This window comes from Chinchilla lanigera, unplaced genomic scaffold, assembly GCF_000276665.1.
Source record: "Chinchilla lanigera isolate Chin_1 unplaced genomic scaffold, ChiLan1.0 scaffold00010, whole genome shotgun sequence".
NCBI classification, from domain to species: domain Eukaryota; kingdom Metazoa; phylum Chordata; class Mammalia; order Rodentia; family Chinchillidae; genus Chinchilla; species Chinchilla lanigera.
In genome coordinates this window covers 13955839-13968711 of record NW_004955411.1, presented here as the reverse complement: position 1 = coordinate 13968711, position 12873 = coordinate 13955839, and the positions used below count along the sequence as shown (strand labels likewise).

The window sequence follows — 12873 nt, the reverse complement described above, 5'->3', positions numbered from 1 at the left end:
GACATGTACCTAACAGAATTCTTTTTTCATCCTTTCCCCTCTTTTCTCCCTCTCCCTCTCCTTCCATCTTTTGGTCCAGAAATTTTCTTAATCAGAGCTCACAAAGTTATAAAACAAGCATTTATACTGTATGTGTTTAAAATGTCTTAACCATAGCCCACCTTCATCAGAGGAGGTGTGGGATCTCTGGATTAGTCAAGACTCTTTCAAAGACAAATGAAAGAAATCCCCTTAAACTGGCTTCAGAAAATAAAGGAATTTATTTGCTTGCGAAACCTCAGTGTCCAGGGTAGATCAGCAGAGGTAGAGTCAGCCATGTAGTATACTACGTGTATATACTACTATATAGTACGTTTCTATACTTCAGAATCCATTCACTCATTTTTGGCTCTTATTTATTTCAAGTAAGGTTATCCTTAGGAGGCTTACTTGATCCCTTATGTTGGAGCCCAGCAATTCAGGCAACTGTCCTCAGATCTCCAAAGACATAGATGATGGTGCCTGTAAAACTCTGAACTGAGTTTCACTGATTTTGATTGGTCTATCGTGGATTATGGATCATTCCTGAAGCAATCTAAGTGGCCAGGAGAATGAGGTGCTCTGATTGGCCCGTGTTACATATCACTCTTGGAGTCAAAGGTGCATTTTTTTACCTGAACCGTATAAGTAGAGAAATGAGGTTTCTTAAGGAAAATCAGAGCAATATTTGCTGAGGAGGATAAAAATTGGACACACAAAAACCAACAGATTGCTATCCCAATTAGGTTATTACTTCAGCAATTTCCAGCACTAAAAGCCTGTAAGTTTCTGCCAATAGAGAAAAGGAGAAAATGGTAGGGAAGGAGGAAGAGCAGGGACTGATGTGTACATGAATCCCACCTGCAGTTGAGTTACCGAACCTCATTTCCTCCTACTGATTTTAAGGACTCCTCTGCTACTAAACTTTTACTAAAATTGGTAGAATAATAAAGGAAAAGATTTGTGTAAAGTTTTTCATTCTGTAATCTTACAATATTTTTAAAACCCATGACTAATTAAATAAGCTGTAGTATATCCATACAACAAAACACTCTATACTTGTTAGAAATGATGTTTTGAAAGCATATTTAAGTATATGCTAAAGTATTAAGATATGTAAGCTGGAAACAGTAAGATGTGGAAAAACAGTATTCTCCCCATGTTGTTTATAAAGAAACAATTATTTTCTACCTATATAGAGGAAAAGCTATCCTTTGATAGTAACAATGTGAGTAACTTTAATCCTATTCTTCATATTTTTCTGTTTCCAAATTTTCTCCAATGAATATGTAACATAAAGAGAAAACAAAACCCTTAAAGTAGTTTAAACCTTACCTGTTTCATCTCTTCTACATTTGTGTCAGTTTACAGTGAGAGACAAAATGTAGACAGTGTAAGAATCAAACACAAAACGCTCTTTGAGATGACCTAGAATTGGTTCAATTTACCTGCTTCAAAAGGCTGTTTTGTGAGTTCTTTCTTTTATAAGGCTTTGGTACATGCTAAAATAATATTTATACAGGTATGCTCAATTTAAGAACACTTGATCCAATGTTGGAAATTCAAACTAATAAGATAAAGATGATTATATTACTAAGAAGCAATTATATTTCAGTATAACATACACACTGTAAAATTCTGCTAGACACATGGAAACCCTCTCTGTGTATTTTAAATCTGGCTCAATTTCCAGCAATGCTATTTGTATGCCACTTTTCAGGCTAGCATATCTAATATACCATGCATGATAAGATTAAATTATATAAATTATTATTATTCTTATGAATTAGGAATAAAACAAATAAATGGCTTTTCCAAAGTCATAAACAGAGAGACCTGCAGAATAAAGAACTCTTTTTCTCTTTTCTTTCCCCTTTTCAGGTACTGAGGATTGAAACCAGGGCCTTGCACTGACCTACATGCCAAGCCTTTAAATTTGTTTTTCCTGAGACAGGGTCTTGCTAAATTGCCAGGGCTGGCCTTGGACTTGTGATTCTCTTGCCTCAGTCTCCCAAGTAGCTGAGATTAAATTGTGTACTACTATGTCCAGGTATCTTAATCCTTTGTGTGTTCTATCTGCAATGTGGAACTAAAATGTTAACATCAATAAAAGTAACATAATCTTGACTTTGCATGAAGCTTTATATTTTTCAAATTCTTTTCTGTAGATTATCTAACTTCAGTATTAGAATAATATCATTATGTCTATCTGAATTGTACCAAAAAACTTAATTAAAAAGGAATACTGTCATGAGATTATAGTACGAGATGATAGTGAATTTTGGGTCCTTGTTATCTTACTGTGGCCAATAACTTCTGAGCCCCTAGTGCTCTGGGTCCTCCTGGAATTCATGCCTTTGTGTAATTCCCATCTTTTGAGTGTGACTTATCTTCAATATCTGGAATACAGAAGTCCTGGGATGTCTCTTGGAAGACTGTGGCTTCTATTTTGGAATCTCTCACCCTCAACCCTTGCTTGGAGGACAGTACCTACCACATCCAGGGCAAGTGCGATGGTTTTGATGTAAAATGTCTCTTCTTCCTGGCTGCCATGGACTGAATAGCTTTTCCCCCTCCAGGACTTTCTGTCATGCCATTTCTGCCTACGAACCAACCATGGACCGAGTCCTCTGAAAAATGTGAGCTAGGGGCTGGGGATTTAGCTCAGTGGCAAAAGCGCCTGCCTGGTAAGTGCAAGGTCGTGAGTTCGGTTCCTGGTACCAGAGAAAAACCAAAAAAAAAGACCAAAAAAAAAAAAAAACAAAAACAAAAACAAAAAACCCAAAAAACTGAAAAATGTGAGCTAAAATAAACCTCTCTTCCTTTAAGTTGTAGATGTTAGGTATTTCATCCCAGTGATGGAAAAATGATGAATACAGCCTGTGTTGTTAGTAGCCCTACAGAATGGGACATGTGACTGTGAACTGATGTCTCCAGGCAACAGCTAGCCAGGACCTGAACAACACATGACAACCACACAAGTGAAGCAGAGGTTTTACCTTTCCTCAGTCAGCCCTTGAGATGTTGTGAGTCCCACTTGACACTTGGTACCTACCGAACCCAAGGCAGAGGACACTGCTAAGCCATGCCCAGATTCTCAGTTCAGCGATATTGCGAGATAAAAATTTGTTGTTTTAAGCTACTGTTTTGGGATAATTTGTTACATAGTAACAAATATTTAACCTATTTATTTAATTCTTATAACAGCCCTATGAGGTATTACTATTATGGAAGCCCTATCTGACAAATAAGGAAACTGAGGTTTAGAAAGGTGAAGTAATCTTCCCAAAAGCAAACAGAGCTGGTAGAACTGGAATATGAGTTTGACTTGCTGGACTCCAGAACTTGGGGTTGAACCTTGTGCTGTGTGGCCTCCTTGCAGTAAGATACAAGATGCAATTTGACTTAACACATATGATAATGAATCCGAATAGCCCACTTCAATTTGAATATCCCTAAAAGAAGGCTGAGTTAGGCAGAGCAGTTATTGTCTCCATTGTAATGAGGACAGACTATGTAGGTCAGATGGCCAGGAGGATGGGGCATTAACCTGAGCCACGCCTGACCCCAAGTCTCTGTTCCATGCCTCCCCATCCTTACGTTCATTCTCATTTTATTAAACAGGCAAAACAAATGCCACAAATACCATATACTTTAATATAATGGTAATGTGTAGCAATCATAAGAGCAGCAATCTATACCATCAATTATTAACTAAGTGTATGTTAGTGGTATATATGTAGAGAAAAAGGTACTCAGCACAATTAGTGCAAGGTGAGAGATTATCCAAAAGCCAGTGGGGCCTGGCTGGGGACTTTTTTAGTGTAAAGATATAAACTGCCTCGGATGTTCTGGAGAAAACAGCTCCATCTGCAACAGAGGAGCATTTCTTCTGGCATCAAGATGAAAATTAATAAAGCCTGTGCGACTTGAAGCTTGTTTTTCCTAGAATTATTTGTCCTCCCTTATTGGTAAAATGCTTCATTGATGTGTAAGCCACCAAACCCTGGTGTCAGTATATTTTGGTTATTCACCACGTGAGGCAGAAAGTAAGGCTTTCTGTGGCTTTAGAATTGCTCTTGTGTTGCCAAAGGGCTAAGAAGAGGACATTACCAGTTTGTTGCCCACGGAATAAAATGTGCTTGCCATTATGAACAGATCTTGGTTTATTTGCTAATTACTAATTAAAGTACATATTTAATATTTGATTTTTTTCAGAGAATGCGTGTAAAGAATTAGGCTCAGAGGGACAGAATGAGGGAAAGAATGATCAGAAAGTTAAAACAGTTCAGATAAAAACATGCAAAACAAAGCCCTCAGTGTCTACTTAAATTATATTGACCTATATAGTGCAGTAATATTTATGCATTCCTACGTTGTCAAATTCTCTTGAGAAGTGACAAACATTTCCTTGAATAGGTGAGAGTTCAACATCTGAATCTGTGTTACATAAAGAGTTTAAGATGACAGCCACTTAGTGTGCAGTTCTTTTTCATCTAAAATACAGGAGGAAATTAATCACAATGACATACTATGTTGTCAAAAATCATGGAAGGACTAATATTACTGAATTCCAAGTGGGAAGTTTTGGAATGTGGAGTCCTTTCTTGGTAAATTTTGAGATGACTGTTGGCTCACTGATGTGATATTCTTGATCACTTTAAAAGGCAGTTTAATTTCTCCATAGAAAAATCTCCAGTAATAAACTATTTGCAACATGCAAAGTATTTGTAAGGTTTCCTTTCTCTCCTCCACTCCAGTTCCCTCCTCTCCTCTCTCCTTTGTGGTACTCAGGCTGAACCAGGACCTCTGCACTGAGGTGTATCTCCAGTCCTTTTTCATTTTTTTAGAGGTAGGGTCTTGCTAAGTTGCCCAGGCTTGGCTCGAACTTACAATCCTCCTCCAGTCTCCTGAAGTGCTGGTATTGCAGTCATGTGCCACTGTGTTTGCACAGTAACATGTTTCCTTGCACAAAGATTTCATGTTCACAATCAGAGCTAGTTCTTTCAGAGCAAGTTCCATTATATGTTTTTGTGTTTCTTGTTATTCAAAGTGCAGTCTGGAGACCAGCAGTATCAACATTACCTGAGACTTTGTTAGAAATCCCAATTCTTGTCCTTCCCGCATGCTACTGATTAGAGCCTTGCAGGTGGGGGGTGAAGAACTCAGAGGTTTAACATAACTTCTATTCTGCTGCACATTAGGGCTTGAGAGACGTAAGTACAGAGGGCAAATGATGCTGGGTGCACAGCAGCTGCAAACAGAACCTCTGACTCACAACCTGGGACCGGTACCTTCTCCTGCATATGTAAAGGAAGGTTTGGGTAGTGCATTCAAGGTTTAAGGTTTTCATGATAGATAACAAGAGGACCCAAGGGCATTCTCTTTGACTTGCAGACATACCTGATCCTAGGGAATGTTTAGAAATCGAGAGAGAACAAATTCTTGTCCACAGGCTTTGGGGTAGTGGACTTAGTATGAGCCTATCTTACTTTATGTTCTAGAATGCCAGCACCACACCTTTCACCCACATTTCAGACAGGAGTATTTCTACAAGTTCTCTCACAGGAATAATAAGGAAGGTAATGACCGTAATATGCCTACTAGCTCTTCACAGTCTATGCTGCACAACACTTCCTTTACTCCAAATACATCTGTAAGACAGGAGTTACTATTATTATTCTAGAGGTGAGACAGTGAGGTGCAGCGTGGTTAAAGAACTTATTTTGGGTTATAATAAAAACAAACTGAGGGGGAGCATCACATGAGAATCAAGAGAAGCAAACTGGAAAAATGGAATAAGAATGCTATAGAAAAGAAACACAATGACGATCAAGTAGCCAACAATACTTTCTTAAAAGCCTGTGCTGCTTTTATAATGATGCTTTTGCAGACACCAACACTATTTCTTATGGACATAAAGGTGAAAGGAAGAAAATTACACCTAGGATTAGACTTGGGAGAGATGCACAAAAGGGAAGTATAATTCTTCCCTTTCTAGACCCTAAAAACTTTGTGGAGTTTCTCTTCTTAGAATCTATGACATAGAACTGGTGGGAAGCTGGGACCAGCAGTGCCAGCAAAGGGAGCAAAGACAGAATGAATCATGAGGTCAGAGGCATCATTTTCAGCAAAAGGGCTTCAATGTCTGATGTAAAGAAAGGGTTTTTCAGTGGTCTGCTCCATGAGAGCAAACTGCTCCCTCATGAACCAGGAAGCAAAAGAGAAAGAATAGGAGGCTGGGTTCCCGATGTACTTTAAGGGTAATACCCCCAATACCTAAGGGCTTACCGTTAGTCTCCACATCCTAAAGGTTGCATCACCCCCCAACAGTGCCTCTCCAGGAGCCTGTCTTCAAGCTGACATATGTCAGTCAGTCCATTTTCAAAATCACACAACATAAAATTTCTGTGCAAGAGGAAGAGGTAGTAAGGGGCAGTTTTTCATAAGCAGGTTTTTTCCCGTTATATTTCAGTTGTTATGCAAGTCTAGTCATAAAAGAGCAGTTTTATAATATTCTACATCAAGCATTAAATACTGTTCTCCCTCTCTCTCTTTACCTCTGTCTCTCTTCCTCTCACACATACATGCGTACATACACAGTATCCCTTTGTAATTGTCTAAGAAGTTTTACTGAAGAAAGTAGGCAATACACCAGTACATCTCTCTACGTTCCAAACCTAAGTTCTTCCCTGCTGAGCCAATATAAGTTTATAGAGATCCCTGCCTCCCACCTACTGAATGGTTCAAGTAATATACTTACAGGCTGAGATGGAAGAGAGAACAAGATTAAAGTAAAATGGCATATTATTTACAATAATTTATAAATTCCTCAGTGGCCTAGAAACTTGGGTGTAATGAAACGTGTAAATGCAGATCTCAGAGTTGGACATAGCCTAGCAAGTTATCTAGTTTAATCCTCTAGGGGTGAAGTCCATGTTAAAAATTCCTAAGGGCTGGGGGTACAGGTCAGTGGTACAATGTGCAGAGTATGTGTGAGGATATACACAGAGGCACACATTCACATCTGTCCTTCAAAAAAGGGGCCCACCCCAGCTGCTGGGATGGCTACAGCACAGTCTTGTCTTTCATCCCCTCCAGGGAGTCCTTAGCCATAGAGAGCTGCCTCGTCCCTGATCCTGTCTTACTGGAGCAGAACGTATTCAGTGACTGAGGAGAGAGAAACAAAGCTTTTGGTAAATCTTTCAGGACAACTTTGATGGATCATTTTGGCTCAGAGCTCCCCAGGAAGCTGACCTAGACTGTTGTGGGGTTCATTTTACAGCTCAATTCCCTCTGCTCAATCTTGTTTTCTTCCCTTCCTCTTGTGTGGTTCCCAAGGTCATTTGCTAACAAACATCCCATGCATTAAACATTACCCCAGAGTTTCCTAGAGACCCAACTCAGGCACTGGCTGATCACTTCTCAGTGATGCACAGTACACAATTTAAAGGCAGTTTAATTGCATACTTAGAGAGTGTTAGAAAAGTCTCTTATGAACTACTGAAACCTGCATCTCTGTACATTCTGTTAGCTGGGTTTGTCCTTCTGAACTATCCAGATTGTTACTAGCCCGTTCACATTCTTCTGCTTTGATCTCTACTCACTTGGCTTGTAGTCTAAAAGGTAGAAGGAAGTTTTAGCTAATTCATTCTCTCCATCCCCCCACTCCCTCTCTTCCTTCCTTTTTAGTACTTGGGAACTGAACTCAGGACCTTGTGCATGCTAGGAAAACATCATACTATACCAGTAAGCTACAATTTTAGCCTATAAATAAGACTTTTCAATGAATGAATAACTGGAGAGTTTGGTAATCCCTTGCAGAACTTTTTTTGAGCATTAAATAAAACAGTATGCATTCAGCTCTTAGCACAGTTACTAAAACATAGCAGATACTCAGGATAAATTAACTTCTTCCTCTTTTTCTTTCTCTATAGTATAGATTTTTTTTTTTTTTGTACTGGGAATCAAACTCAGGACCTTGTGCTTGCCAGGCAGGCACTGTGCTGCTGAGCTATCTCTCCAGACCTCTATAATATAGATGAGTGAATTTATAATTTTGAACATTAATTGCCTATCAATTTCACTATCCTTTTATTGAAACCTACTCCGAAAAGATACCCTGACTTTCTTCCATTCCTAAGAATGTTAATCTTTACACTATTAGACTTTCTTGGGTAAGATGCCCTAAAAAAATCTCATGCTGTAATGTTCAAGTCAGATTTTCTCCAAAGCCTTTAGAAATATCACCACATTGCTATTATTTGATAAAGGGATAAAGAATAGCTGTGTCTAAGGAAAGACTATTTCATGGGATCTGGTTTTATTTTATTTGGGCACTCAAAATAGAAGAGGTCATTTGAAGGTTTTCAGAGTCTTAAACTGCAAGTTTCTGCTGCTGGTTATTATTTCTGAAAATACTATATTTTTGCTATAAAAATGCTATCTTTTTCATGCCAGATTTCATTAAGATTGTTCATTGGTCTGTACTGATAACCAGAATCTCAAGATGCCCATTTCTCTTACAACTTGTAGTTTAAAATCATCCAGATAGAGAAGAATTGGGCTGTAGAGCTTCTTCCAAAGGATCTTGTCTTTCTATTCCTTTAACTGCATGTATTGAGTACTGATGAACAATAGAGTTCTAACAACCTACTAAAAGGTTCCACTGACTAAGTATTTCTCATTTAAGCTGTTTTAGGAGGACACAACCATGAAATGCTCAACTGTGAACTCTATTAAAGCAAGGACCACAGTTAACATAACAATTTACAATGGGTGAGAAAAATTATGAGAGCTAACGTGAAAATTAAATGCAACAACATCTCCTCCCCTTAAGTTTTGTTTTTCATGATTTCAGCTACTTGTGGCTAACTGTGGTCCAAAATATTAAAAGGAAAACCCCAGAAGCAAGCCATTCACAGGTTTTGTTGTGCATGATGTTCTGAGTAGTGTGATGAAATCTTGTATCCTCCCGCTCTATCCTACGTGGGGCATGAGTTATATCACTTTGTCCAGCGTATCCATGCTGCATATGCTACCTGCCAGTTAGTTGTTAGTAGTCATCTTGGTCATCAGATCAACTGTTGGGGAACTGCAATGCTTGTGTTTAAGTAATCCTTATTTTACTCCATAATGATGACAAAATGCAAGTGTAGCATTACAAACCAGGCACCAGGGCAAAAAATATGCCAGGACAGATGAACACTGGTACTATGTGGCAGTGAACTATCTGCAGTGTCAGACATTCATTCACTGGGGGTGCGGGATTTTAGAAGGGGTAGTGGGACTACTGTAGAATCAAACTGTGTTAATTCTCAAGGACTTTACTTATTTGTCCTGATTCAGGAATATGCCAATTGATTAGATGAATAATCTCTATAAACTCTGACTCTTGGATATCTTTTCTTTTTTTCTTTTTTTTTTGGTTTTTCTCCGGTACCGGGAACCGTTAGATATCTTTTCATTCATTAATTTTATTGGTACGTTGTCACTATAAATAATGATTACATTCATTATAGTGAATTTGTACCTGTATATGATATAACTTGATATATACTTGATATACATGATATAACTTGATTCTTTTTCCCATTCCCCTAAGGTTCTTAGATTCTTAATCCAAGAAATGAGGGAACAAATACTTTTTGAAAATTAGATGGGCATTGATAAAATACTTTTATTCCCAGGAACACAGATATTGGTAAGTTGATTGCCTTGGGCTTCAGATTTTAAGGGTCACAGTAATGGTTCTAGAAAATAGCTGGTGAGGGGGGAGCTTTTGCCCCATTCCAAATCAAGTGAGTCTTCCTTTTCTGTTCTGTGTTCTCTTATCTTTCTCTCTCCCCACCAGATAGCATATTTATTGTGTTTCACTAGAGCTAATGTTCAGATAATTTCATACATAAAAATATGGCAGGTGGAGAAGAAAGGAGCATAAAGGGCAAGATGCCAGACTTCCTGCTGCCCTGAGATGGCCTTGATAACATATGGTATAAACAAGTTTCTGTTTGGTTGAAATTCCACTCTCATGCAGCCTCACGCTTATTTTATCAGGTAAATAAACCTGGAGAAGTAGGAGCAAAGTATCTCTATATTAAAATATTAGGTGCATATTTTTAAAGTAAACTATACAGACAAAATTTTAAGAAAGTCAGTAGAAATATGAAAAGAAAATATCCTGCGTGTAAAGGTGAAGAGTAGAGAACTAGATGGCTGCATGCTGGGAAGATGACCCGAAAGTTCTGGGTTCGTCTGACAATTTTTGCAAAGGGGTCCAATTTCCATAAGTGTTGGTATCTTGGTGGTGGTTTTAGTGGCGGAGTAGTAAGTATGTCAACATGGAGGGGCTTGAGCTAGGTAGGGACAAGGTGCTGCCAGTAACCACTATTACCATTCCCAGTAACAATTCCAGTGAACAGCAAGGAAAGGAATTGTAGTGCATTGTCATCTGGCCTGGAGATGTGGCTTGGATTTTGACTTTTCCTGGATACCATCTCTAAGAATCTCACTTGGTTTAATCTTCTCAAAAGAACTGAAAATTGTTAATGTGATTGCTCCTTATCAGGCATGCAGAAGAGGAAATAGAAAGCAAGTATTCTGAATAGGCAAAGTGGCTAACAAGGTGTCACCAGGGTGAATTGTAAGGAAGGCTGTGTCTCGGTCTCAACTCTTGCCCAAGGGAAGGGAACGTCCAGGAGAATACATATTAGCATCTGGTCTGGGAATGTACCTTGAGTGGGATTCCCACAGGGAGACAAAGAGAAAGAATGTAAAGTGGAGTTTACAAAGTTTGTGATGTTGATTTCTACAGAATGTTAAATGTCAGTTGGTGAACACACATTGCTCGTTTGAATACTTTCTATTGTAAAAATGGTTTGCGAAATGTACATACATCTCTGGAAATTTTCATGAACAGCTACTTAAAGAAGTATTTCAACATGCACATACCTAGGGCCAGAGTCAAGGCTACATTTTTTGAAGCTCCTTTGTAGTTGTGTCATTATCTCAATTTGTGGAGATCAGTAGAAGTCCTTGGACTTCTACAGCCCCTGTCAGGTGGTGATGACATGATACTTAAGTTCTATCAACAATGACAAATCAAGATTTGAATAAGGTTCTTTTTATAGTTCTCTCCGTGATAAAATACCCGGGCTCAAGTACTTCTCCCACCTCTGTGAGCAAAATGGTTAGTTGTGAGGTAATATGCAATTTTAGAAATAAGCAACACGTTTTGTTTTGAACGTGATACAGAAAGCGAGCTGAGCCCTGCTTTGGAGTCGGCATCATCATCACAGCTGTGGGCTGGAGGTTAACGTTTGGAAGGGAGTGAAAAGGTGCGGAGTCCTATTTTGTTCATTTGTTAGGTGGGCTTCAATGCCTCTGAGCATTTATTTCTTGAACACAAGATCATCTTATTTAATTCAGCAGGAAACAACTGCACTAGCAAGAGAAGAAAGGCTGATCATTTCCTCTTTGTACTTCAAAGCTATTTCAAGTATTCTCCCCATGGAAGAGGCTGCACAGGGAGCCCGACCCAGACGCCTACTTCGTTCTTCACGCACAGGGTTAAATCTGACAAGCCCGTGATTTACAAGGCCGTCTGGGTGCTCAAGGTGATGCACACTGTGTCCAATGTGAAACGATGGTAAATGCATATTCTGAAGCAATGTCAAGTTCAGACCAGCAGCATGTACTGCTCGGGATTTTGAGGGAATAAATAGGAAGGATGGTAAATGACGCCTTAATGATTTGGAAGAAACCTCATTTGATCATCTGTTATTCTCTTCCGAACCCCTCCCCTTACGGAGAGATTTGGTGCAGGAAGCAAAAAAAAAAAAAAAAAAAAAAAAAAGACAATAAGGAAGGCTAGGAAGAAGCAGCCTGTGATCCGGACACCTTTTGCTTCATCCTTTTACCTCAAGGACGAGTATGTTGAGTTGAATACAAGGTCCTTTCGAGAAACTGGACGTGGGCAGAAATCCATCAAAGTACATATATTTTAACAACGCAAAACCATGCATGTTAGGGTCCTGTGACTAGAGGCAGCGTTAGGTGCAAACAGCTTCAGATCAAACTTCTCATCTGAAGCCACACTATCAAGCTTTATTTTGTAAAATCTCCCACCTGGGTATTTTGGGTCTACCACCTGGGTATTCTGTAGGTCATTTTCTGAGGGCTGAAGGGCTCGTGCAGTCATTTCTAATCAAAGGTTTTACCATCAGTATTGGCTCTGAAATCACCCCGTCCTCCCGCGGTCCCCCAGAGCGAACCATCTTCGTGTGCGGTTTCTGCTCAGGTCTTTTTTTTTTTTTTTTTTCTTCTCTATCTTCTTCTTTCCTTTTTAGCTTCCCTTCCAAAATAATTTAATCTTTAAAGTGCCTCAAATCCTTGTGCACCGAAGCAGGATAAAATTCTTAAACCACAGTTACGCAGAATACCGATCCATACCCAGGGTCATGCGCGCGACTGTTTGGAGGGGAAACGCGTTCCGCACTCAGAACTCCAGGAGACACGCGCAGACCCCCTCAGCCTCCCTCCCCGCACCCCGAACCCGAACTCTCGCCACCTTTGCAGCTCAGAGGGAGCAAAAGTCCCCGAGCTGGAGCAAGAACCCCCGCCCCGGGCAGGGGAGAGAGCGAAGCCCCGGCAGGTGCGCGTCCCTCACCTTGCGGACGGCGAGGGCAGCCGCGTCGCCCTGGGGATCTGGGGCGCCCCGCTGGCTCCGGGAGTCTCGCTCCCACCGCTCCTGCGGCTCTCCAGCTTTATCTCAGCGCCGCTCCTCTCCACGCCGGCTCCGGGAGCGGCGAGCCTGGGCGCGCTCCTCTCCGTCCCAGCCGGCGGGGCCGCTGGGCG

General features: G+C 40.0%; 1 protein-coding gene across 1 annotated transcript in view; it reads right to left on the bottom strand.

The window, feature by feature from the left end:
* Htr1e (5-hydroxytryptamine (serotonin) receptor 1E, G protein-coupled) overlaps positions 1–12807 on the bottom strand; it is a 70651-nt gene extending 57844 nt beyond the window's left edge. The window contains exon 1 of the mRNA XM_005377713.2: positions 12686–12807. The gene's annotated coding sequence lies outside the window, so the exon portion shown is untranslated. The remainder of the gene's footprint in view (positions 1–12685) is intronic.
* Positions 12808–12873: the final 66 nt, after the last annotated feature.